General features: G+C 53.9%; 1 protein-coding gene across 7 annotated transcripts in view; it reads right to left on the reverse strand.

The window, feature by feature from the left end:
• Adgrg1 (adhesion G protein-coupled receptor G1) overlaps positions 1-13352 on the reverse strand; it is a 38626-nt gene extending 25274 nt beyond the window's left edge. Inside the window, exons 1-2 of one of the 7 annotated variants that reach the window (XM_074055936.1) lie at positions 12988-13352; positions 1660-1847 (exon numbers count right to left, since the gene is read on the reverse strand). The gene's annotated coding sequence lies outside the window, so the exon portion shown is untranslated. Of the gene's footprint in view, positions 1-1659; positions 1871-5707; positions 5937-12987 lie in introns of those variants that run through there. The other 6 variants (XM_074055940.1, XM_020164637.2, XM_020164636.2 and 3 more) reach the window with 6 other exon arrangements.
• Between the last annotated feature and the right edge of the window lie 11508 nt (positions 13353-24860).

A 24860-nucleotide genomic window follows, 5' to 3' on the forward strand; every position in this document is an offset into this window, starting at 1 on the left:
TCACGCTGATAGACTCTCCCAAGGCTGGAGTTGGGTGGAATTTATAGGGATGCTCATGAGGTGACCCACAAGACTGTGGACAGTGCCTCGGGGTGGAGGTACCCACAACACTCCATGCTGCTAGAAAGACTATGGGGGACACGGGGACTGGACAAGCCAAGGGCTGGAAGGAGCTGAAGAAGAGCCTCACGGTTCCTATGTCCCCTCCGTAGGTCTCCTCACAACACCCTGGGGCAGTGGAGCAGCCAGGTATGGTACCAGGGGCATGTCACCCAGAGGCAGAAACCGGGGTTCAGGTCTCCAGGGCCCTGACTGCTCAGGGACCTTGGACAGTCAGTGAACCATGGTCTCTGCAGGCAGCGAAGTGGAGGCACAGGGTCGGGGGAGATGGGGAAATGAGTTACCCTCCTGCCCATTTGGCCCAGACAGTGACACAATAGAGGGCCAGTCGGCAGGGCACAGGGCCCAGCATGACTCAGCTGCCCACGTCGGCCTCTGAAGTTCACCCCTGGCATCTGTCACCATCGAGGCAGGTGGGTCTGGGCAGTTGTCCCCCACCACAGGGTCACACCCTGAAGACCAGACTTAGCCAGAGACACAGAAATGTCAGCGTGAGTGACCACACCAGTACACCAGCCCAGCTTAGGCACGGGACAGTGGCCAAACAGGTCAGGCTCGCTTCTCTGGGAGTTGTCCTTTGCAAGGTGACATCCTCTCCCTTTGCCCAGCTTCCTAAATCCTAATGAGAAGCTCACATAAATAATTAAGAAGAGAATTGGAAAACAGTCTTTCTTTAGATTTGCAGAACCCTGAACATCTGGTTACCTTCAGATAACATCGGAATGTGCCACACTCCTGTTATTCTTCAGTTCTGTGCGTCAACTAACACATAACGTGTGACCTGCCATGAGATCTCACTTATAGAAAGTCATGTCTGTCTCAAGAACTGCAGGAGCTAGCTTTGGAGGTCAAGGTCAATTGCCAAGTTCCAACCACAAAAAAAAAAAAAGGCGACACACCCTGGCTTATGAAGATCCTGCTCCACACATCTCCTTATAAAAGCCCTTCCTGTGCCTGAGGTCCCTAGCTGGAGTTTTGAGGATGACAGCCCCTCCATTCTCAGGGTGTCAGTCTTTGAGTAAAACTGTGATTTTCTTTCCACCAGTTCTGTCTCCTGAGTAGCAGCTTCCAGCAAGCAACAGACCTGGGTCCAGTAATAAGACCTTAGATCTTGGGGAACAGGAGGGAACCACAGGCTGGACACCTTCTCAGACTGGCAGGTCCAGTCCCCTTAGATGGGTGGAGTCTTTGGAGATCGGAGCCTTTCCCAGTGACATCCTAGGTTTGTTGTTGCTGGAATAAGGTCTAGGTAGCACAGAACAGTGACAATAACATCAGTACTTATGGTGTGGCCTGCACAGTACTCAGCACTGAAAATTGAGTGGCTCCCTTAATCTCTCAAGGTGCTAGTACCATCCTCATCTTATTTTATTTTGGCTTTTTGAGGCAGGGTTTCTCTTTGTAGCTCTGGCTGGCCTTGAACTCTCCATCCTCCTGCTTCTACCTCCCAAGTGCTGGGATTACAGATGTTCACAACCATGCCTGGCCTCACCCTCACTTAAAATATTATGAAAATGAGGCAGCAAGAAATTAACATACCTGTCCAAGTTCATCCAGTTGGGACAGAGCCCAACCAGTGCTGCCTGTCCCACGGGGCTGTTGAGCTGGGAGATGGAGAAGCAAAGTTCAGGACAGCTGGGGATGGGGTTGACTTCTCATCCAGGTGACTGTCTTGTGAATCCTCCCAGGGTCTCATTTAGACATTAGGGATTTAAGCATCTTTATCCCTATTTCACAACATATAAAGAGGCTTTGAGAAAGTAAGCCACTTGCTCAAGGTCACTTGCCAAGGACTTGAACCTAGTTCTAATTCAACCACCCATGACCCTGCAGATAAAACTCTGAGCAAGGCTTAGAGAAGACACTTGAGGCCACCCATCTCACTAAGTGCACATTCGCCATGTGTGACCCTAAGTTCCAGCTGTAATGCTGCAAGCAGGTGGCCTTATTAGCTCCATTTACAGGTGAGGAAACTGAGGCTCCAGGAATCTGGGCCTTTGGCAGTGGGATGAAAGTCTCCCACGTGCAGCTACTTTCCGCCATGGGCTCTGAGAGTCCAAGCGCCAGCGGCTGCTGGGAGAAGATGGGCAGGGCCTGGGGAGGGAGCCAGGCTGGAGCCATCAGCCACAGAATCACTGACCCTTCTGGGGACAAACCGCTGACTGGTTCCCAGACAGTGAGCCCTTCATCCACAGTCCATCTTTCCCACTAATGCAGCAAGGCCTGGTTGCTGCCAGAAACTCTGCCAACTCCCCAGGCTCAGCTCTTATCTCTGCCTGCCTGCAACTGCCAGGCAAGTGTACCACCAGCTACCTAAGCTGGCACCAGCCCAGGAGCCTGCTGCCTGCCACTCTGGCTTCCCTGCCGAAGCATAGGCCAGTGGGCAGAAGCTGGCCCACTGCTGTCCAGCTCTCTCAAGGGTGGCAAGGATAGGAAGAGAAGTTTCTGCATTATTACAAGTTATGTCTGGCCTCCATGTGCCCATCTACCCAGTGGGAAAGAAAGACTGCCAAAGGCTGACATTTGCACAGGCCAGGCACTGTCCCAAACACTTTCATTTGTTGTCTCCCTAATGCTCATTCACTCCTGTGGAAGATATGAATAGTAGTCACAGCTTACAGATGAGGAAACTGTACCCAAGTGTATGCAACCAGAGAGAAGCAGGGCCAAGGTTTTCCCTGGGCAGGCTGCCTGGCTGTCTCTCTAGGTCCTGTCACTCTAGAGAAACAGAGGCTTGGCAGTGGCAAGAAGGGAGTCAGGACAAGGGCTCACGCCCTCTGGCACCTTGCTCAGTACCTGGTCCTTGAAAGAGTCAGCAGAGTACGGCCCATGAGAACTCTGGATCCCCAAAGATGGGAGTTTCTCACTGAGGAAGCCACCTTGCCACAGTGTCCTGGTCTCTAAAGTGGGCACAGCATGCCCAAGCATGAACCTGGCATCTGGCAGAGTCTGGGGCTGCAGAAGGTCTAGGATTATTCTAGCCTAGGCTGAGCCATCAAGAGAACCCTGGAGTGTGTGGGGCACGAATGGTCTGGGAAGGTATCTCAGCCCACCTCATGCCAGGCCGGACAGTAGTGGTCAAGGGGCAGAATGTGTGTCCCAAGCTCTTCCCCTACTTGTGACCCTTTGCCCAACTGCCCCAGAACCTACAGGGCTCCCCACGGGGCCCTAGAAGCTCCAAGTGGTGAAGGAAGACCAGAGTCCAGAACAGGAGTGAGCTACCCACGAAGGGATGGAGAAGCAGGCTGGGAGCCGAGGCCCGCCCATCCCGCTGAGAGAGAGGCCCCTTTGTGCCAGCCCTGCCCCGCCCCCCACGTGCCATCTGCCTGGTCCCTGGAGGCTGGTCACCCTCGGCTGCTAGCTGTGCTCACATGATGCCCCCATCTGCTGTGAGTCAGAAGGCGGGGTCCAGAGGGCCACCCTGAGGACAGGATGGGGGTGTGGAGCCTGGCTCAGGTTGGAAAGGAGACAGCACTGGGGTTGGGGGCTATGTTGTCACATTTCCTTGTCCTCCCCACTTCTACCTCTGACATCCCACTCAGGGCTCCCCATCCCTAAAACCACAAAGTGCCCACTACCCACACACGGTGCTTCCCAGGAGAAGTGACGTCCACTGGCTGTCCCTGCCCACCCTCCTCTTGCCTTGGTCATGCTGGGTCCAGTAGGAAGGCCATCCTTACAGCACACACGCCCCCCTCCCCTGCCAGCTTGGCCACCTCTCTCCCCTGATCCCTCCCACTCTTCTCCAAGGCTGGGCTGCTACCTCTGCCTGTTCCCCCCAGCCAGAAGTTCTCCCAAGCCCGAGCCTTATCCCAGCAGCCGGGCGCTGGGCAGCCTAGCAAGGCCCATGGCACAAGCTCCCTGCTCTCTCCATCCTGCTGGTGGCATCTGGGCACCCACCTGGCCTGGCTGCTGGCTACCCTGCCCCAAGTCACCTCATCACAGCACCAAGTCTCCGCAAGTGATCCATGCCAGGCTTCCAGTGTTGTCACCTACTCATGCCCTTCCTCTTCCAGGAACATTGTCCATGCCCCTCATACACCAAGGCCTCCTCCCCTCTTGCCTGCCCCCAGAGCCTCCCTGCCCCTCCTGGCCTCCATTGGCTCGCTAGCTTCCTTCTCACCCTGACTTCTTTGTGAACCTGACAGGATAGGGGGGTCACACGGGGCCAATACCCCAGCCCAGGGCACCCCAGCCCTGGCTGCCTTGCACAGACCATGCCTGGAGCCAGGTTCTCCCATCTAGCACTCTTAGAACCAAGCCCCAGGCCCACAGAGGCAGTGCAGCTAGAAGCACAACTCTCTTACCCTCCAATACACACACATTTTAGCACCAGGGGCAACCGAGGCCCAGAGAAAAGGCCAGGCCAGGTGACTGGTGATTCCAGGACCAAGTGGGGCTATATCTCAGCTCCCTGGAGTCTCTGCAGCAAAGAGTGGTCAAGTTTGGCTCCAAGAACAAGTGCCTTCTCTGGACAGGGTAGGGAAGACCCCAGCAAGGTGTGCTGGCCTGGGCTCTGGGGAACTGTCAGCTGCCCGTGACGCCCACTGACTATAGCTGCTCCAGACACCAGGAGACCCACAGGGAAGGATGGGGGCTGAACCACCCACAACTTCCAACAGATCTTATTTGTCTCACTTCCTGCCATGCACCAAGCATACAGTAGGTGCTCAATAAATGTTCATATAAATAACTTCCTTGCCTTCTGCAGGAGGCACAGGGCAATTCCTGCCAATCCCACATACCCCAGGCCACAGCTGTTCCATGTAGGAAGGCGATGAGAAGGGACTGTGCCTCAACTTATCCCTGCCCCACACAGTGAAATGAACCCTGTGGAGACTCTGACCCAGAACTACTCCCCTACTACTGGGGAGTGAAGAGGACAGGAACCCATGCTTCCTACCCCAAGGGACAGGGGAAGAAAGTCCTATCAGTCCCAAGCAGCTGGCCCCTGACGTCTGGTGGGCAACCAATGGGAATTATGCAGCCCTCTGCCTGGCTTCCCCAACTATCTGCCTGGTTCCCAGGACTCCTATCCCAGGTACCACCTGCTCAGACCCTGCCAGGGGCCATGCCCTCTCACCTGGGCAACAAAGAGCTGGCTTGCCCCTGGTCACATAGGCCCAAGCCTGGCTCCCAGGACAGGGGCAAGGGAAGCTGCCTCTGGGGCACTTGCCCAGCCCTTTACAGATCTTTCTCCTCTCTGAGCCTGGCCCTCAGTCCCTGAACTTGCTATGTGACCTTGGGCAAGCCACCTGCCCCCTTGGAGCCTCAATTCTCCAACCTGTGCAACGGAAGCTGTGCTCTCAAGGCCCAGAGAGCAGACTCCAGAGACTGTACCACCCTGAGCCTGTTTCCCCAGCTGCCAAGTGACCAGTGGCACTCAAAGATTCCACTCCTCTTCCTAGGCACCTCCTGTTCATACACACCCAATTCCAGTGACACCCCACAGCCACGCTTATCTGAGCCAGAACCTAGCAAGATCCAAGAACCCCCTCCAATTCTCCCTTACACCACGCCCCCACCCCTGCTCAACAGCCTCCCCCCCACACACACCCTAACCCTCCTCCCACTTGCTGTGGAGTACCTGGTGCCAGGTAGAGGGTCCTGTGAAGGACCAGGCAGCTGGACCACCTTTCAGGATCTGTGTCAGAGGCTTAACCTGCCTGCGCTGGTCCCTGCCAGCTGCCAAGCCACTTGTGGGCTGGGGAGAGCGCGTGGGAGGCTCCCGGCAGCCCCTCTCCTGCCGCAGAGCAGGGCGGCAGCCAGTGAGGAGCTGGGGGAGGGACCGGCTGTGTTTGTGGCGGGGAGCACCCCTCCTGCCCCAGCTGGGCTCCTCCCCAGTGAACGAACTCTGAAGATGTGAGTCATGGATTTCTCAGAGGGAGGCTGGGAGGAGGCAGGGCTGATGGAGCAGAGGCAGTGAGCAGTGACCCTGGGGATGCCCATGACTCAGGCCAGACAAGGGGGGGGACCTCAGCTTCACCCCCACCATCCTGGCATACAGGTGCCAGGCTTCAGGGATGAACACGTGCTGGAGTAGCTGCCGCCTCACCCTCTACCTGTGTATTCCCTGGGGGCCATTCTCCCCGAAGTTCCCACAGGGGCTAGAGTTGCCATGGCAACAGGCCACTCGGATGCTGCCCCCCCCATTCCCTCCGCCATGGCCCAGAAGACAACTGCCCCTTCCTGAAGGAGAGTCCAGTCTCCTTGGCAGCAGTCAGGAGCCGGTGCTGACCGGCAGAGCGGAAGGCGGCCAAGAGGAAGGGGGTGTCAGGCAGCCTGGCACCGGGCCATGCACAACCGACCTCAAATCCTCTTGAGCCTTGGTCTTCCCGGCAAGGGAGGCACAGTGAGGTCCCCCACACGTCACAGCTTCAACACTCCAAGACTCAAGTCCCAGATCCTGAACCCCACAGGCTTCTAGAAGTGACCTCCCTTAGCCTCTCTGCTGAGTCAAACGGGACACTGAGGCTCTGGTGAACTGAGGCTCTAAAAACCCAAGAAATGGCAATTTGGAAATGGGTCAATGCCACCATCCCCCTTCTGGTCACTCTGTTGGTCACTCCCTCCCACTGCTGGGTTCACCGCCCACGTACAGCCTGTTGCGGGGGCTTCAGAGCCCTGTGGAGTGCACACTCCTGGCTCCCCTCACCCATATAGCCAAGTCACATGTGCTGTGAGAATTTCACAACCAGGGCAAGTGACAACAACAGTGCCAACAGTAATGAGAATAATGACAATTCCATTTAGCACATCCTGACCCTTCCCTCCTACCGTCTCATGTTGCCCACCTGACATAGTGACGTCAATAAATATTCTCCAAGACCGTGGTGATGAAGAGAAACGAAGCTCACAGAGGAAAGTGAACTTGGCCAAGGTCACACCACTGGCAGTGGGGGTTAGTGCAGGAGCCCAGGGGCCTGGCTCCTAACCACTCATCAATCCGGCCTCCCCAGGCCTCCAGCGTGCAGCCTGGCTCTGGAGGATGCTCGGGGAAATTTAGGTCCCCCTCTCTCTGGCGGGGGTCTACATTTTACTAGAAGACAGGGATAAGAAAACTGCCCGTACCATGTGCGAGCAGTGCCAGGATGGTAGGGCTGCTAGAGGTGAGCTGCGTCCCTCACCTGCCCCCCAAAAGAAATCAAAGCTTCAGGGGGGATGAAGGTGATAAAGCCATCCATGAGGAGCAGGGGTCCATGATGCTAGAGCTTCCAGAAAGCCCTGCTGTGTACACACTAACAATCCGGATGCCCAGGCTGTGGGCATTTGGCCCAAGTCGGGCCTTACTGTTCCTACCCAGGGTTGTAGTGGACACCGCCTTGTTGCCAGGGCAAGAGGGGCCAGCGAGTAAGGGTATAGAAGTCAGTTATCCAGAAAAGGATGGTGAGTTCCTGACATGCCATGTCCTCAGACAAGCTGCCACCTCAGTGTCCATGATGTTGGTCCTTCACTGGTAGCTGCCATTCCCAAAGAGCCAGGCTGGCAGGGCAGCTGCCTTCCCCGTACTACCACTACCACCAAGTGCAAAGCAGGGGCCAGATGGAGAGAGCACGGTGCCACCAAAGCCTGACGCCAGGTACTGCTCTATGTAGGGCAGGAGTGGACTTGTCAGGCCCTACTGCTTGACACCATCCAGCTTTTCAGAGATCTGTTATGTGCTGGGCAGGACCGGGCTCTGGGGACAGGCCCCAGTTTGGAATCTGGCTGGGGAGGTGAGCTTGGCTCTCACCTATGGTACCTTGGGGCCGGCTGTCATCGCACAGGACCCCTCCAATGATCCATGGAATGACAAAGGAGGTGTGATCTGCTGTGTCGGGAGGTTGCCATGCAAGGGGCCATGCCCGTTGTGCAGCATTTGCGTGTCGCTGTAGCAACCCTGCTAGGCGGGTGCCTCCACTAAGTGAGACGAGATGGTCTGAGGCACCACACGGCCACACGGCCAAGGCCACACACCCGGGACACACGGCTGGGCCTCCAGCATCCTCACTTTATAAAAGGGGCCTGAGGCACAGAGAGGGTGAGGAGGTCGCCCAGGCCCTTCAGCAACAGGAGCCAGGGCCTGAACCAAGAGTATCAGCCCCAGAGCTGGGTCTTGAAGGAAGGAATCAGGACCTCGATAAACAATGACCACTCCAGGTAGAGGGGACAGCATTGACAGGGGTGAAGAGGTAGCAAAGGAGCTACTTTTGGAAGTAGGATGTGCTAAGAGACAGAGGGGCAGATCCATGCAGTCTGGGGGGCTAATCAAAGGCACTGGGGAGCCACAGAAGGTGTTTGGGTAAGAGAGGAGTCTGATGATCACTCACAGATTGCAGTATAGTCTAAGAACTTATAGGAATCCTGGAGCTCAGGTGTGCCCCAGACCTGCTGAACCAGAACCTGGAGTTTAACAAGATACCCAGGTAGTTCCAATTTCTGGCAAAGCATGGGACGCCCCAGGCTTGACTCATGGGATTTGAATTACCCTGGTGCTGTGGGGTGGAGTGGGGTATGGACAGGCGGCTGGGGTCCTGCTGGGGCCTTGAAGGTGGAGACAGAGGGAGGGCAGGGGAAGAGGCTCTGGTTCAAAAGACCACAAGTAGAACCAGGACCCCACCCCACCTAGGAAGTAGGGACAGGAGGGGAGAAGATGTGAGAGACATCCCTGAAGCATGGCAGCATGCCATATGGGGGTGGGGGCCTGTGTCCCCCCTGCTTCCACTGGAAGTGCCTCCCTGGCCACTGAAAACACCTTGCTCTGGCTCAGTAGTGAGAGGCTGACGGTCCACAGGCCCAGAAAAGGTTATGGGCATTACTGATGGTGACAGAGCCAGAGGTGAAGTGGGGAGTGCAGAGAACTAAAGGCGACCCTTCATTTTAAGGACAGAGGACAGGGGACAGCGCTGCTACTGAGAGCCCAGGCCCACAGGCTGCCACCCTAATTCAACCTGGACAAGTGTCTCTCTTCACACGCCTCCCTGCCAAGCAAGAACAAACATATCCTCACTTACTGGGCTAATAAAGGACGCCACGTGCGTGAAGCTCACAGCCCAGGCTGGGCACAGAACGAGCACTCTGATGGCCTTGCCGGGACCTGGCTGTTCAGAGACACCTGCAAAGGCCACAGAGGTAGGGCTGCCAGGAGATGGAGATCTTCAGGAACATGTGGACCTCAGGACAGAGATAAGGGTCAGGGGTGACCCTTACTGACTACTGAGAGTGCGGCCTGGGTACACAGGAGGACATGAGGGGGACTGCAGGGGACCAAAGGCCCTCATTCCCTCTGTAACACACCCACCGAAGCACAGCGGGCATGAGCCAGCCTGGAGGACACTGAAGAGCCATGCCCGACTGTGTGAAGGGGTCTGAGCAACCATCACCTGCCCAGGGTGAGTTTTTATCAGACAAGAAGAGTTCAAGGCCAAGCTTCTCCTCTTGCAGCCTTGTAAATCCTTGAGCACCATGCCTAGACACAATGTCAGCCAATGCCATTATCATCGTAAAGCCAACACAAGGGCCAAAGGCCCAGCCTCCACATTGTCCCACCCGGTGTTTCCTCTCCAAAGCAGGGATGAGCAGACCCACTTGACAGAGATGGAAACTAAGGCCTAAGAGCCAACTTTCCCAAAGCCTCAGACCCAGACCTATGCTCCGCGTCCCCTGCTCCTGCCACGTTCCTGCTCATTCCCGTGGGAAAGCCTCCTGGCCACAGGCGTGGGGGGCGGTGCTGCAGCCCCATGATAACACCATCTCCGGTCATGTTCCCCCAGGGCCCAGCAGGGATGGCAGTGCCATGTGACTCAGCCACCCTCACAAAGGCAGCTGTGTGCCCAGTGTCCCAGACCCACCTCCCCCACCCAGCTGGGGATGCACAGGGAGCCTGACACGTCTGGAGAGGCGAGAGTTGCTCTCAGCCGTTAACAGGGGCTGAGTCTAGTGGGGCTTCGTGCCTGGGCTTGGGGTCCGACGCTGGTGGTGGAGTGAATACCCGGGCAAACAGCCTGGGGAGCCCGCCCAGGTCTAAGTGTTTCCTGAGACCGTATTTGGAGCTCATGGCCAGTCTCCCTTGCTTGGCTCCTGGGGGCAGGCAGGTGTCCCTCCCATGTCTACCTGTATCGGGTTTCACAAGCACTGGGGCTGTTGAGGTCAGGAAAGTGGCGCTTCTGATGCCAGCAGGGCCCCTGTTTCCACACCTGGCTGCAGCACTGTCTCTGTCCACCTCTTCCCCAGAATCGCTCCCCTAAGTGCACACTTGGTTCTGCAGTCAAATGCTCTACCCCTGAGCTAAACCCCCTGTGGTGCACACTTGGTCCTGAACCAGGCAAGGGACATCTGTTTTCTCCTACAGCCCTGCTAAGAAGGCTTTGCTCTTCTCTGAGGAGACTGGGGCTCAGAAAGGGAGGGAGACCAGCCCAGTGTCACACAGGATTAGAGCCAGGATCTGCTTTTAAGGCCTGTCCCTCCCCCCCTCAGCATCCTGTTCCCAGTTCCAATGCCAACAGGAAGTAGACTTGGGCAGGTGTAGACAGAGGGCAGAGAGACCTTCCTCCCCATGGTCACCTTGTTCCCCTTTGTCAGAAGAGATCTGTTCCAGAAAGCAATTCCTTCCAGAAGTTCAGGCTGGCTGGCCTCTGAGGGCCACTCTACTGACCTCCCCAGGAGGTGGGTACGCCTGAGTGCCCAACTGCCTGAGACAGAGGTAATCATGGCATGACGGAATGTCTGAGCCCCCGTACAGCCCCCGAAGGGCACTTGGCAGGAGGGCTGGATCCAGCCAGAACAAGCCTGGAAGGTTATTCTGGCCCCACCCCTGCCTCTCAGCCTTCAGAAGTCTGAGGCCAGGGCAAAGACAGCCACTGACTAGTCCTGTCATCCCAGTCACATGCCAGCTAGCCTGGGGTCTCAGTGTGCAGGGTTGGGTGTCCAGAAGCCTGAGTTTCTTCTGTGACTCCACCCAGTCAGGGTGTCACTGTTGCCTCTGGAGCCAACAGTGCAGCTCTTCCTCGAGTATGGCTCCCAAGGACCCCTGTGCTGAGCCCTGCTCAGACGCAGTCTGGCCCATGGGAGAACCATGTGGGTCCCTCCCAGCATTGCCCCAAAGTCCCCCAACCACTCACTGGCCATGGATCCTGCATCAAACTGTCCTGGTTTAACTTTTCTGTACCTCAGTGTTCCCACATGTAAAATGGGGAGAATAACCTTTGTTCAGGCTCTCTGAGAAGGTCAACAGTAGCCCCTGTTGCTCTCCTGTCTTTGATTCTAGCATACTCCTCTCACTGAGTTCTCTTTAATACACAGCTGTCCTCAGGGCCAAGGAGCAGGAGAAAGGTCCTTCTCTGAGGAGCCTCTCCTCTTTAGCTCCAGGGCCCAAACCTGGCCTGGAGTCACGAGCATCCCCCCACTCAAGGCCATCCCAGCTGCCACTGAGGTCACCACAGTTGTGTTCTCCTGTTGTGCCCCTCCCTGGGTGCTGGCCTGTGAGGTTTGGGTGGCAGCTGCTCAGACACCAGACTCGGGCCAGCTGCCTCTGATCAAGCAGTGAGGCACTGTCACATCTGTGCCAAGAGAAGCAAATGAGGCCCAGAGAGGTTTAGTGACTACCCACAAGGTGGCACAGCAGTGCGCACAGATGGCAGGACTTATTCCATTTTGAGGGGAACAAAATGCATCTCACTCACTGCCACAGAGTCTCCAGGGTCTAGAATCTCAGCTTTGATCTCCCCAAGAACCTGCCTCTACCCCTATCCCTCCACACACAGCTGGACCGGTGTCCAGCACAGATGTGTGCAGGTGTAGCTGAGGGAGACTCACCTGGGAAGTGACAAGAGCACCTTAGTTTCCTCGCCTAGAAACCTGGCTGCCACCTCTTCTGCTTTGGTAAAAAGCTGAATCTGTAACTAACCCCCACCCCAGGAGACCCCCAATGCCTCCCACCTTCCACATTGACTCTGCCCAGCTGCTGGGGGCCCCCCGGGGTCTCCCCTAAGTGCAGGGGCGCAGATGGCTCGGGACGCATAATGGAGCAATGTCGGCCACTTATTAGCGGGGTCTGCCTCATTCACGAGAGAACGTGGGGGGTCTATTTTGCTGCCCACATGCCCCAGGGGGCCAAGATGGTAGAGGTGTCAGCGCCAGCCCCTCCAACTGAGGCCACCCACCTCCATCCGGTTGGGTGTGGGGAAGGAGACGCGGTTGAGGGGGTGGGTCATGGCTCTAGCATAGCAGGGTGTGTTTTCAGACACCTGCCCCTGTCCCCCCACTCACATGCCCAGAGAGAAGGACAAGTGGGTCCCTCTAGAGGCTGAGGCAGACTTGGCCTTCTGCCTATCCAGGTGTGTCCTCAGCCACCATGGATGACAGCAGGGGAAAAGCAGGGTCCCCTCTCCGCCCAGGCCCAGGCTCTGCTCTCTGTCGTCTTTCTCTTCCTTGTCAAAAGTCAAATATCCAGGGCTAACCTGCTCCCAAACCGGTTCCCCATGGTTCTCCACATAACGCCAGGAGGAAACAGGCCTGGGGCGCTGTAGGGTGGAGGGGTGTGCTGCCAGCTTCGCTATCCAGGAGCCAGGGCCCAGGCTCATCCTTGGCCCATGGTCTGTAGCCTCCACCTGTGAGCACAGGGGACACCCCTCACACCCTGCCAGTGTCCCAGTGCCAGGAAGCCCACCAAGTGAGCAGGCGCAGCCCACCCTGGAAGCATCCAGGACCTCAAATTCAGCCCCTGCCCTTGGAGACACCCAGAATCCTGAACAGACCGAGGGCCAGGCACGCCTACAGACATTCTCAAGGCATGGAGCCAGAGGGGCGGCCAAAGTCAAGTAGGCCACGCTGGCCACATCCACTGCCCTTTCTTGCCCCTGTGTCCCGCAGTCAACAGCCGTTTCTTACCTCCAGGTCTGGGCAGGCCCCTCTGCAGACTGGGGCCAGCAGTGCTGCCTCCTCCCTTCCTCCTCCTCCTCCTGGTGAGCTTGCGTGCTGGGACAGGCAAGCAACAGCCCAGGTGAGGCCCCGCCTGTGTCTGTCTCTGAGCCCCAGGCCTCCTGTGCTGTTGGGAGAGCACAGCCCCCACCTGCAATCTGCTGGCCCTTCCTCTTGGCTCCTCCCTGAGCTGGAACCCCACCTGTAGCCTGGGCCAAACCCGCCTGCCAGCAATAAAAACCAGCCACAGCTAACAGCCAGCTGCAGGCCCAGATATGTCACTTCCAATGTCCTTCCAATGTCCAGCCTCCTGCAGGACACAAAGGGGAAATGGGGCAGGCAAAGGGTGGGGTCCAGGTGGGAGCTGCTTCCTGGAGAGGCAGGCGGCAGCTGGCCCAGGTATCCTGGTTGGGTGCCAAGGGGGAGAGGAGGAGGTTCAGGCAGACTCCACCCCACAGCCGAGGGGTGGAGTATCAGCCAGGTCCTGAGGAGGCGGTGAAGGTGCTGTGTACACAGGTGCAAGTGGGGAACGTCCCCTTGCCTCTTGCACCGCACTGTCTCCCACAGCCACCAAGGACCTGTCCCTTAGTGTTGGGATTCTTTCTCTCCTCACCTGTGTTTCCTGCCAGATCACAAAACCCAAGCTTCAGCACAGGGCCTGGGCCAGAGAAATGCTGGGTGACTGGCAGGTGAAGAAGTAATACGATGGAGGATGGAAGGATGGATGAGCAGATGATACAGCCATGTGTTTGTTGATGGCCAACTGTGAGCCAGGCACTGTGCTAGGCACAGGGGAGACAGCTGAAAACCCAAAACACAAAAATCTCTAATCAGAGCTACAGGGTAACATAATAAATTACTAAGCAAATAAACATGAAATCTATCCAGAACTATGATAAAAACTGCGGGGCAAAATAAAGCAAAGAAAGGTGAGAGTGATCATGGGGCAGTTTAGATTTTCTCTGGGATCCCTGGGGTGAGAGCATTCCAAGTTGGGGGAACCGCATATGCAAAGGGCCTGAGGTAGATGAGTGGTTGGTGGGTTTAAGGAACAAGGAGGCTACTAGGCTGTGTGGCTGAAGGAGCCAAGGTAGAAAGGAGACCTGAAAGAAGGAAGGATGGATGGACAGTGTGAGTGTGAGAGCTAGGGAGATCCAGGTCTGCTGAAGTGTTAGGGGAGTGGAGTCGGGGGGCTCCAATCCTTGAGAAGGTGAGGGAGGAGTCTGTCTGCCAGTCACAGCTCTGCCAGGCTCCACTGAGGTTTCTGCTCTCCAGATCACCACCTTCCCCGTGGAAGTTCCCAGCTGTGGACTCCATGGGTGCTGCACTGTGGACATGCACACCTGTTCTGCCCAGCTGGAAGCTGTGTGCATCCCCTGCTGAACAGAGATGTGGCACCAGGAGGAGACAAGTGTCAGAGAAAGACCTGCAGGAAGACATATGGCTTCCCAATCCTGGGGTTCCCCACAGTCCCAGAAATGCGTTGACCCCCACGCTCACACCCACCCCATCTGTCCTCAGGGTCTTGGCATGTAATGTAACCCCAAGCTCTGTCACTTGAGCAGCAGGGGCTGGGGCCTCTGTCACTGTGAGTACAGATGGGGTATGGTTGGGGAAGTCACCTCACGTCTCTGAGCCTCAGGAGCTCTAGCAAAGGAGGACACCCGTTGCTGCCCTGCTGGGCGTCAGAAGGCAGAGCAAGTCAGAACATTTCTTCAGCACACCTAGCAGAGCATTTGGGGTCTTGGTCTTTGGGACCCCCCAGGCCATCCCCTGGGATGGAGGCTTAAGTGAAATGGCTCTGTGGGTTTACAGACGAGTGGGATGAGTCACACCTGGGACTCCATCACTGTCCCCAGGACCTTGGGTTAGGCCAGGGTCTGCTCAACCCACACAGACCCCTTCCCTGGCTGGGCATAGGGGGTGTGGAAGGCAAGAAGGCCTCCCACTCTGCATCCCATACTTCCACAGAACCTAGGCTTGAGATCTCCCCATCTCTGAGGGAAGCCAAGGACGTGCTCACCTGTGGGGGACTAAATGACCTCTGAAGTGGCTTTGTATTCACAGGTTCATTGACTTGGAAGTTTCCACTAGCTCCTGTATCCATCCACTGAATTAATATTTGCCCAGTAACTACTGGTGCCAAGTGGCAGAGGTATGGGGTCCCAGAACAGACTTCCTGGGGACCCCAGCTCCATCTGCTGCCCTGTTACCTCCGGTGATAAACCTGGGATGTTAGCAGCATCCATCCATGTTATTGTGAGGATTCACTGGGAACCAGTGAACGTTTGCCACCAAATGCAGAGAGGTCTTAGGAAGCTCCTCCAGTGCTCATGTGACCCTTCTGTAAGATGAGGGTGGCCTCAGCTCCTCCCAACAGGGCAACAGAAATTCTCTCCTCCCTTTCAATGACTCTGGCATGGGGATCTCCAAGGTGGTTGTGGATGTGCCAGCCCACCACTCTGGGGACAGCCCCAGCAGCCTTACTGTGCTTTGCAGAAGGAGATGGAGGGACAGCCAATGGCAGTGCCTGTCCTTGAAAAGTTCATGGTGAGTCATTCTCTACTCTGTACCTTGGTCATGTTCAAGTCCAACCTTCTGGGGTCAGGAGACCTGGTTCCTGTCCTGGGTCTGCCACTCATCAGCAGCATGGTGTCAAGCAGTCAGGGCCCTTCCCTGAGTCTCGCCCTTCCTCATCTGTGAAATGTCCATCCTGTAATGTTTTCAAGTGAATCTTAGGAGGAGACTTGGGGTGGGGACAGGAACCACTAGGAAATACACTGCGCCGGCCCCAGGCTCACTTGACTATCTCAGCAGCTCTGAGCAGTGTGGGTCCCCATTCTACAGATAGGGACATGAAGGGCAACCAAAAGCAATGTGCCTGTGCCTCTGTGAGTCACTGGCACCAGGCCACATCCTCAGTGCTCCGTGATGCTCTTCAGCCTGGGGGGCTCTCCCAGGCCGCCCCATGTCTCGAGTTGACTGCATCCTGTGGGGTCAGGGTCGAGGTACCTGAGTCATGGCTGCTGGGGCAGTTTCAGGAGGCAGCACCCACTGTGTGCCACCTAAACACAGGAAGCAGGTGACAACGAAATGTCAAGGCTGTGGGCCCAGAACAGGGCATCTCGCACGGGGCTGAACTCTGGTTCCAGACATCTGGGAGAACCCCAAGGGGCCTCGCTTCACACATTGAGCCCACAGAGCTCCTACAGAGTCCAGGGGTCTCTCCTCCCTCCTGACCGCCTTCCCCCACTTATGCCCAGACAAATGCCACCTGCCCCACTCAATGGCTTAGTTCCAATGCCCCCTCGAAGTTATCCCCTCCTCCCCTGTGGAAGTCAGCCTCTGAGTCTCAGAGCCCCCAAAGTTCCTGCATCACGTTAACTATAAGAATACTCACATCTAGCTGGGTATGGTGGCTCATGCCTGTAATCCCAGTTAGTTGGGAGGCAGAAGTAGGAGGGTTGAGGTCTGAGCCCAGCTGGGCAAAAAGCACAAGACCCTATCTAAAAAATAATCAAAAAAGAGGTGGCAATGTGGCTCAAGTGGTAACATGCCTGACCACAGGGCTCTGAGTTCAAACCAGAGTTTAAAAAAGAAAATGAAAATCCAACTCTCTGGAGCACTTCTCTGGCTGCCAGGCCCTCTCCTAACACCGCACGCTGTGGTGCATTTAATCCTCATGATGATCCTATGGAGGGGATTCCAAGGGAGAGTGCAGACGAACAGCCTGGGGCCCAGAGCACAGAGCAGCTAGAAGGCGAGCACCCATCAGTAGCCTCTGAAGCCTTGGACCCTTTCGTTCTGAGCAGGTCAGAGCTGGCCACCTCTGCCCCTCGGGTTACCACAGGCCTGTGAGTGTTGTTCCTGTATGAATCCCGGTGTTTCCGTGCACGTGAAGATGAACGCGACACTCCGGCCTACATGGCTGAGTCAGACCATTCTTCCCAGGGCTGCCATTCGTGATGCGCTGACTGTAGACACGACCCATGCATCAGATGCCTTATTAACATGCTCTCCCCTCTTCCTCAGATCTCTCCAGATGACCAACAAAATAATAAATTAAAGCCTCATTACTCTTACTTGCAGATTTCACGTGGTGTAAATATTCCCACTGCATTGAATGCAGAGCTGGGGATTGACGCCCAGTGGCTCGGCATTGGATCATATTTCTCCTGCACCCATGCAGTCAGTGTCAGTCACCTCCAGAACACAGGTGTACTGGTCAGCTAGGGCTGCTGCAACAAAAAGCACCACAGGCTGTACCAGAGCACCACAGGCTGGGGCTTAAACAGTAGAAATGTATTAGCTTATCATTCTGGAGGCCAGAAGTTCAGGTGAAGGTGCAGCAGAGCTGGATCTTCTGAGCGCTGTGAGAAAGAACCCGTCCCAGGCCCCCTTCCCAGCTTCTGGCAGGTGGCTGCCGCGGTCCGCATTCCTTGGCATGTAGAAGCGTTGACTGGATCTCTGCCTTCGTCTTCCCATGACAGTCTCCCTGTGTGCATGTCTGTGCACACGTCTGGCTGTTTTGTAAGAACACCAGTCATGTTGGATTCAGGCCCCTTCACTCCACAAACCTCCTATTAACTCAGTTACCTCTGTTAAAGACCGTCTCCGCATGGGTCACATTCCGCAGATACTTAAGGGTAGGACTTGAACATATGATCTGCGGCAAGGGGCTGGGGTACAATTCAATCCATGACCACAGATTATAGTTCAATGTGGTAGCTAGCAAGTGGTTCATCTGGAGTAACTATTGCCTTGTAAAATATAATTTTTGTGTGTAACTTAATGCTTAGGAGTGGCTGTATTTAACAACCGATTCACAAAAGGGCTAAGCACTTAATGAACAGTTCTTGTGAGCCAGTACAAACAGACTAACACACCCCTGGCCCTGGCTGCCTCTCAGCTCTGTCCTGGGTCCCCAGCCTACTTCCCACAGACTTAGACTGGGGACAGGTCAGGAAGTCTCCACAGTCCAGCTCTGTCCCTCTAGGGTAACCAACCATTTCATTTTGCCTGTGAGTGTCCATGCTTTAACATGGAAAGTTCTGCACTTAAGGAAGCCTCTCAGTCCTGGACAAACTGGGACTGCTGGTCACCCCCATCTCATAATCTTTTAGTTATGACAAGAAGAAAATTCTGGGGGTCAAGCATGGCAGTACATGCCTATAATCCCAGCTACTCAGAAGGCAGAGGTAGGAAGATCATAGTCAGAGTGCCGGGACAGGCAAAAGTCAGAGACCTTACCTGAAAAACAAACTAAATGCCAAAGGACTGGGGGTGTGATTCAAGTGATAGAGCATTTGCCTAGCAAGTGTTAGGCCCTGAGTTCAATCCTTAGTACCAAAAGCAAAAAGAAAAAAAATGTTTTTAATACTAAATTCAGTGACAATAAGCAGGACACAAGGTGTCATCTTCACTGTCTCAGGGTTCTGTGTCCCACTGAAAAGACAGAGCTGGTACCCACTGGCTACGTAGCAAGGCTCCACACAGAAAGTAATGAGGTAGGGGTCAAGGAGAGGGGACCCCAAGACACAGGGAGGGCATGACCCCAGAGCTGCACTGAAGCCCCAGCTCTGCCCCACACTGACCATGAGAACGTGAGGAGGCAAGTCACCTCTTCTTTCCCCAAGGGCCGGTTGCACAGCTTTGATGAGACCCCTCCACCCCGTGGAAAATTTGTGCCCAGCTTGTCACAAGCTCTTAGACAAATGCGGTCAGGAGACAGAGCCAATGGCTAGGACTGTGGGCGCTTTCCTCCCACTTTAGAATTATTTCCCCTGTGGCTATTCTAATGAACTCAAAACAAAGCAAAAACCACAAGTTTCTAGGTACAGTGATTATATAAATAGAGCCTAAGCCAAATGTGGGCTGTGGTGGAGGTGAGAACAGGCTTGTGCCTGGTTGCACAACGGGTCCAAAACATACCAGTCTGGGAGATGCATCCTTAAACAGCTGGCCAGAGAGGTTGGTATGTCATCCCATGTCAGAACGGAAACCCCCGCTGAAGGCTGGGGAAGTAGGAGGCAGGTGAGCACCATTCCTAAGTCAGTCAGAGACAGTTCTGTGTTTGCAGAGCAGCCCAGCACGGCCCAGCTCGGGCCCCACCTCGGAGCCTGACACAGATACTCTTCACAGCTGCCTTAGCACCTCAGGGCTGCCACAGCCCCAGGGGGAAGAAACTCTGCCCCATTACACGGAAAGAGTGGCCACAGCCCTACCTAATCGCGTGGGAAAAAAGCCCTCCGCTTCCTCGCTTGCCCCCGCGATCCTGTCCCAGCAATGGTGCCTCTGGTGCACGGTGAGGCACCCAGGGTGCCCAGGACATAGAATTCAAGTCCAGTCCAGTGCTTGCTGTCAGGTGCAGAGGACCCTTATGTGACTGGGAGGCAGACCCTGTTGTTCCGTGTGATCACCAAAAACTTAAATTAAAAATTTAAATTAAATTTAAATTAAAAAGAGGCTCAAAGAGTTGATGTCACCTTGCCCTGGACAGTGGCAGAGTGCGGACTGGAACCCAGGTCCACCAGACTGCAGCGCTTACTGGTTCCCCCACCCCCACCCCATCCCTACTGCTGAGCGGGTACCACCTTGCTGATCCCCAGTGACCTGCGTGGTGGAAGATGGCTGTAGCTGTGTTTGCAGGGAAACTGAGCCCGCCTCTGTCCAGGCCCTCTAGGCAACCTTGGCCCTTGGCCAGTCCCTCCTTTCCTCTGACTTCAATTTCCTTGTCTGCAGTGCCCACAGAGCCAGTGGCAAAGTTAGTGAAAGCAGCGGGGAGGGGTGGGGAGGAGGCAGTAGGGAGTGGAGCACCTGGGACAAACTGGAGACACAGCCCCCCCATGGCAGGGCACTGCTTGGCTCACGGACTGTCACGTACAGAATAGAGGCCCAGTATGGCACAATCCTTCAGTTTCTCAAGAGAAGCTAGAAATGTGATATTTATGTGAAAAAAATCCTAATTGTTAGAAGTTAAGAGTTCAAGGATTGGAAGCCCATTGGAGGTCAAACAAAGCCAGATCCCATCCAGTGCCTCCACTGTTCCCCTAGAGGGTCGGATGCAGGGTCTGCTCCCCAACATCTACTTGCTCCTTATAGGAATCGAGCCTCTGATTTTTGGCTGTCTATGGCCCCCCTAAAATGGAAGCATCTTTTGCTCCTCCCTTTGCAGCTGGGATGGCCACACCACAGAGCTCTGGACAACAGGCAGCCGCTGGAAGCAAAGCCTGCAACTTCTGAACCACAGTGTTGCACCCTGAGCAAAAGCGGCTCCTGGGCTGGGCGTGACTCAAGTGGTAGAGTGCCCGCCTAGCAAATGTGAGGCCCTGAGTTCAAACCCCAGGACTGCAAAAGGGAAAAAAAAGGGAGAGGATTGTTCGCCTCTTCCTGTCCCCACCCCCTCTGATTAGAACAAGGACTCAGTGCTGGTGGCCATGGATCAGGATGAGGGTCTCATTCTGGCAGTGGAGGAACGAAGGAGGATGGGGCCTTCATGCTTGATGACCTGTGGTGGCCACTGCCCCCAGCCCCCAAACAACCTGGACCATTTCATTGGAGGGGAGTCCATGTCTTCTTGTTTATTGCTGTTATTATTATTCTTTGTTACAGCAACATAATGGCCCACCTAGCAAGGCCTCCTTCCGGACTCTTCCTTGGGGTTCATTGTTTATTATTTATTATTTGCTTATTATTGTGGTCCTGGGGATAGAACCCAGGGCCTTGTGCATGCTAGGCAACTGCTCTAGCACTGAGACAGCCATAGTTTATCCTTTTAAAACCTTAAGCCCCACTCCCACCCCTTCTGTCCATATACCCATTTTACAGGTGGGGAGACTGAGGTTCAGAGAGGCAAAGAATGTGTGACTTCATAAGTCAACGCATCTCTGAGTGCAGACATAGCACAAGCAGGCCCCTCCTACCAAAAACAAAGTGTGAGGACCCCACTATCTGAGGGAAATGGGGCTACAGGGTTGGGGATCATACCATCTAGATCCTCACAGGGACATGAAATCCCTTCCCTGCCAGTGACCCCAATAGGCCCCAGGTTTGAACCCAATCTTGCATTTTTCTTTTCTTTTTTCTTTTTTCTGTCTGCCTCCCCATGCCCCCAGACTACCTCTCTCCAGGCTGAAGAGACCAAGACATCACTGTGTCCTCATCCCCAGGGGCTGTGTGACGTGTGGCAAGTCACTGTCCTCTCTGAACTCCTCACCTTCAAGACCAAGGCCTTCTACCACAGTCTCTGATTTAATTGGTTAGGATGGTGCCTGGGGCTGATTACTTTATTTAAAGTGCCCCCCCTCATCCCCCTGCCGCTGCAGGTGACCCAAGGGCTGGCAATGAAGGGTGGGGCTTCCTTCACAAGGGTCAGGTGTCAGGTGCCAGCCTCCACAGCTCAGCCTTTCTCCTAGAGGCATGGAGGCTAAGAGGTAGTGATCAGGAAGGCCAGTTGTACAGAGGGCCCTGAAGGTCAAAGTCTAGGCCTGTCCCAAGGTAGAGAATAAAAATCCTTGGCTGGCCCAATACCAACCAGGAGGCTACGCCTGCTGCTCTGCAAACACTGTGGCCTGCCTCTGAGCGGCAGGAGGCCTCAGCCCAGCGTGGGCAGCCAGCCATGCCCCGCCCTGCATGCTGAGCCTCTGCTGAACTGAGAGGGCTCCTCGTGGGCTGGGGGTGACCCTGGTCACGCCCAGGTGGGCCCTGGAATCATTGGCGAGACACCGTCTGTATGTTCTGGTCACAGACGGAGCCTGGTCTTGGAGCATGCAGACAGGACCCTCCCTCCAGACTGACTCCATCAGGGACCAAGTCCTTGAGCTTGGACCTCAGCACCCATAGTCTTGGCAACAAGGTTGCAAAGGTGCCAGGGCCCAGAGTCCAGGCTGGAGCCGGAACCACAACAGCTTCTGATTAAGAACCCCATAACAGGAAGAAGGAGAGAAAGATAAACCGACTTTCCTTTTTTTTTTTTTTGAGAGCTTACAAAAGTCAATAGATAACGTTCAAAGTTAATAAATCAAGAAACAGCAGAGCAACGTGTGATCTATTTTGCTGAGGAAGTCAACACCACAAGAACGAACACTATCTGAGGTGCTGCTGCAGGAGGGACGCTGGGGAAAACTTTTGTCCTAAGTCCTAGTTTACTAGCTGAGTGTTCACATGTCTGCGTGTAGAATTTAGTTATTTAAAAGTGATTTGGCTCTCCAGTGTTGATTTGAGAGGTCACCACTGAGAACAGACATCTTTGGGATCTACCAAGCTGCATAAAGGTTAGATGCTCAGATTGTGGGGCCAGGTGATTAGGGGTCAAATCCCTGCTCTGTGATTTACCAGCTGTGTCACCTTGAGCAAATTACTTAACCACTCTGTGCCTCATCTTCCTCATCCGTAGAATAGGAATAATAATGATTCCGTGCTCCTGGTCTGTACAGCAACTCTCAGTAACTGTGAGACCTTGTTATCATATATCCCGTGACTCACACACAGTTGTTTTACAAAACAAAATTGGTATGCTACACATAGTTTTTGCATCTGGCCGTCCTTTCTCTTGCTAAGCTGTGATGGAAATCCCTCCAGGCCAGTGCATACAGTGCTATTTCATTCCTTTTCATCGGTGCAAGAGTTGCTTTGCACAGGATATAAAATTATTTAGGAAAGTTACACAGCTTGTGTTTTTGGTACAATTATTTTGCAATAATTAACATACATTTTGGGTGCACATATGGCTATTTCTGATGGGTGGGATCCTAAAAGAGATGGCTAGGTCACAGATTTTGTGCAATTAAAATTTTTAACCAGGTGCTGGTGGCTCACCCCTATAATCCTAGATACTTTGGAGGCTGAGATCAGGAGGATTGAGTTTCCAGGCCAGCCTGGGCAAAAAGCCAAGACCCCCATCTACAAAATAACCAGAGCAGCAAGGGTTGTAGGTGTGGCTTAAGCGGTAGAACACCTGCCTCACCAGGGTGAAGCCCTGAGTTCAAACGCCAGCACTACATATACACATATATAATGTTGGGTGCGGTGTTGCACACTGGTAATCCTAGCACCCTGGAGCCGAAGACCAGAGGATTTTGAGTTTGAGGCTAACTTGGGCTACATAGCAAGACCCTGTCTCAAAAACAGGGTCCTTTTTAAAGGAAAAGTGATTCTACTGGTGTACTGCCTGTCCTGTGTGAAAGTCCCACTGCCTGTACCCAGGCACTCTTTAACTCTTGCCTCGGATGAGTCTTTGTTTTAATCTCCTGTCTTGAATGATGACTGTAAATGAACAGTTTTTCCTAACTTCACCTTCCATTTTAATTTCTTCTCCTATGACACAAATACTTATATCTTTGCCCATTTTGTTGTGCTTTTGATAATTTTCCCAACTTATAGGACTTATTTGCATATTAGAAATCTTCATTCTTTAATAGATCTGAAGCAAACATTTCCCACATTCAATGCATAACATTTAGGTAAATTCTTGGTGTGTCATTGGTCATAGAAGAGTTTCATATTAATACATATCAAATATAATATTCTCTTATGACTTCTGGCTTTCATGTCTTACTTTAAAAGGCTTTTTATGACTGGAATTTATTTTTAAATTTTCTTTCAATAATTTTATAGTTTTTATTTAACATTGAATCCATCCATCTGGAAGGTCTGTGTATGTGTCCATGGTGTGAGGTAGGGATTTAATTTCATTTGCTTCTAAATGGAGAACCAAGTGTCCCAACACCATCTGTTGTCTAGCTCGCCTTTCCTCCCTGACTTGGGGTGGCCCATTATGCACTTTGGTTGTGACTGGCATGTGACAGAACTCTGCAGACACTGGCTTTGGGAACAGCTGAAATTACAGCCAAATGAGAGCTGGCAGGGCACAGGGGCAAGAACTCAGAACTACAGACACAGATTTGTGGCTCTGAATTTGATTTTATTTACAAATCACCCTGTATTTGCCTATCAGAAAATGTCCACATTGTGTTCAGGTTTCCAGGTTGATAATTTGGCAAATGTGTACACTTCTGTAACAAACACCCCAATGAAGATATAGTACATTTCCATCTTTCCAGAAAGTTCCTTTGTGCCCCTCTGCAGTCAGTGTCACCTCCCCTTCAGCCCAAGCAACTCTATTTTAAACCATGTGTAGGTAGCACTAACAACTTTCCAGAGAAATAAATAACGTAGCTGCAGCTTGAGCCTGGGGCTGAGGAGGAAGGGCAACTTTCCCTCAGGAAGGTGATTGTCTTCCGAGGCTCACAGGCACCACTCTGGGCCCAGGGAGACCCCAGCCCTCATCTCCCCAACTTCAGGCAGGCAAATTTTTCAAGTCCAGAAATCAAATCTGCCAAATATTAACCTAGTATTGTCTTCTAAATTGATTGATCTTTTTACATTTAATTCAAAATGATTGCCCTTTCCCCCTAAAATGACTGCTTTTAAAAGAAAACACAAGTCTATAATCCCAACTACACAGGAGGTGGATATTTGAGATTTTAGTTTGAGGCCAACTTGGGCAAAAAGTTAGCAAGATCCTATCTCAAAAAACAAGCGAGGTACCTGGGCTCAGGAGGCTCACACCTATAATCCTAGCCACTTGGGAGGCTGAGAGCAGGAGGTCACAGTTCCAGGACAGCCTAGGCAAAAAAGTTTATGAGACCCCATCCCAACAGAAGAGAAGCTGGGCATTGTGGTGCATGCCTGTCAATCCCAGTGATGGTGGGAAGTTTAAAATAGGAGGGTCATGTGGTCCAGGCCAACCTGGGAAAAAAGCAAGATCCTATCTCCAAAGTAACGGGAGCAAAGAGGGCTGGAGGCGTGGCTCAAGCAGTCGAGCACCTGTCTTGTAAGCACAA

The sequence above is a fragment of the Castor canadensis genome, chromosome 15, assembly GCF_047511655.1.
Source record: "Castor canadensis chromosome 15, mCasCan1.hap1v2, whole genome shotgun sequence".
NCBI lineage: Eukaryota > Metazoa > Chordata > Mammalia > Rodentia > Castoridae > Castor > Castor canadensis.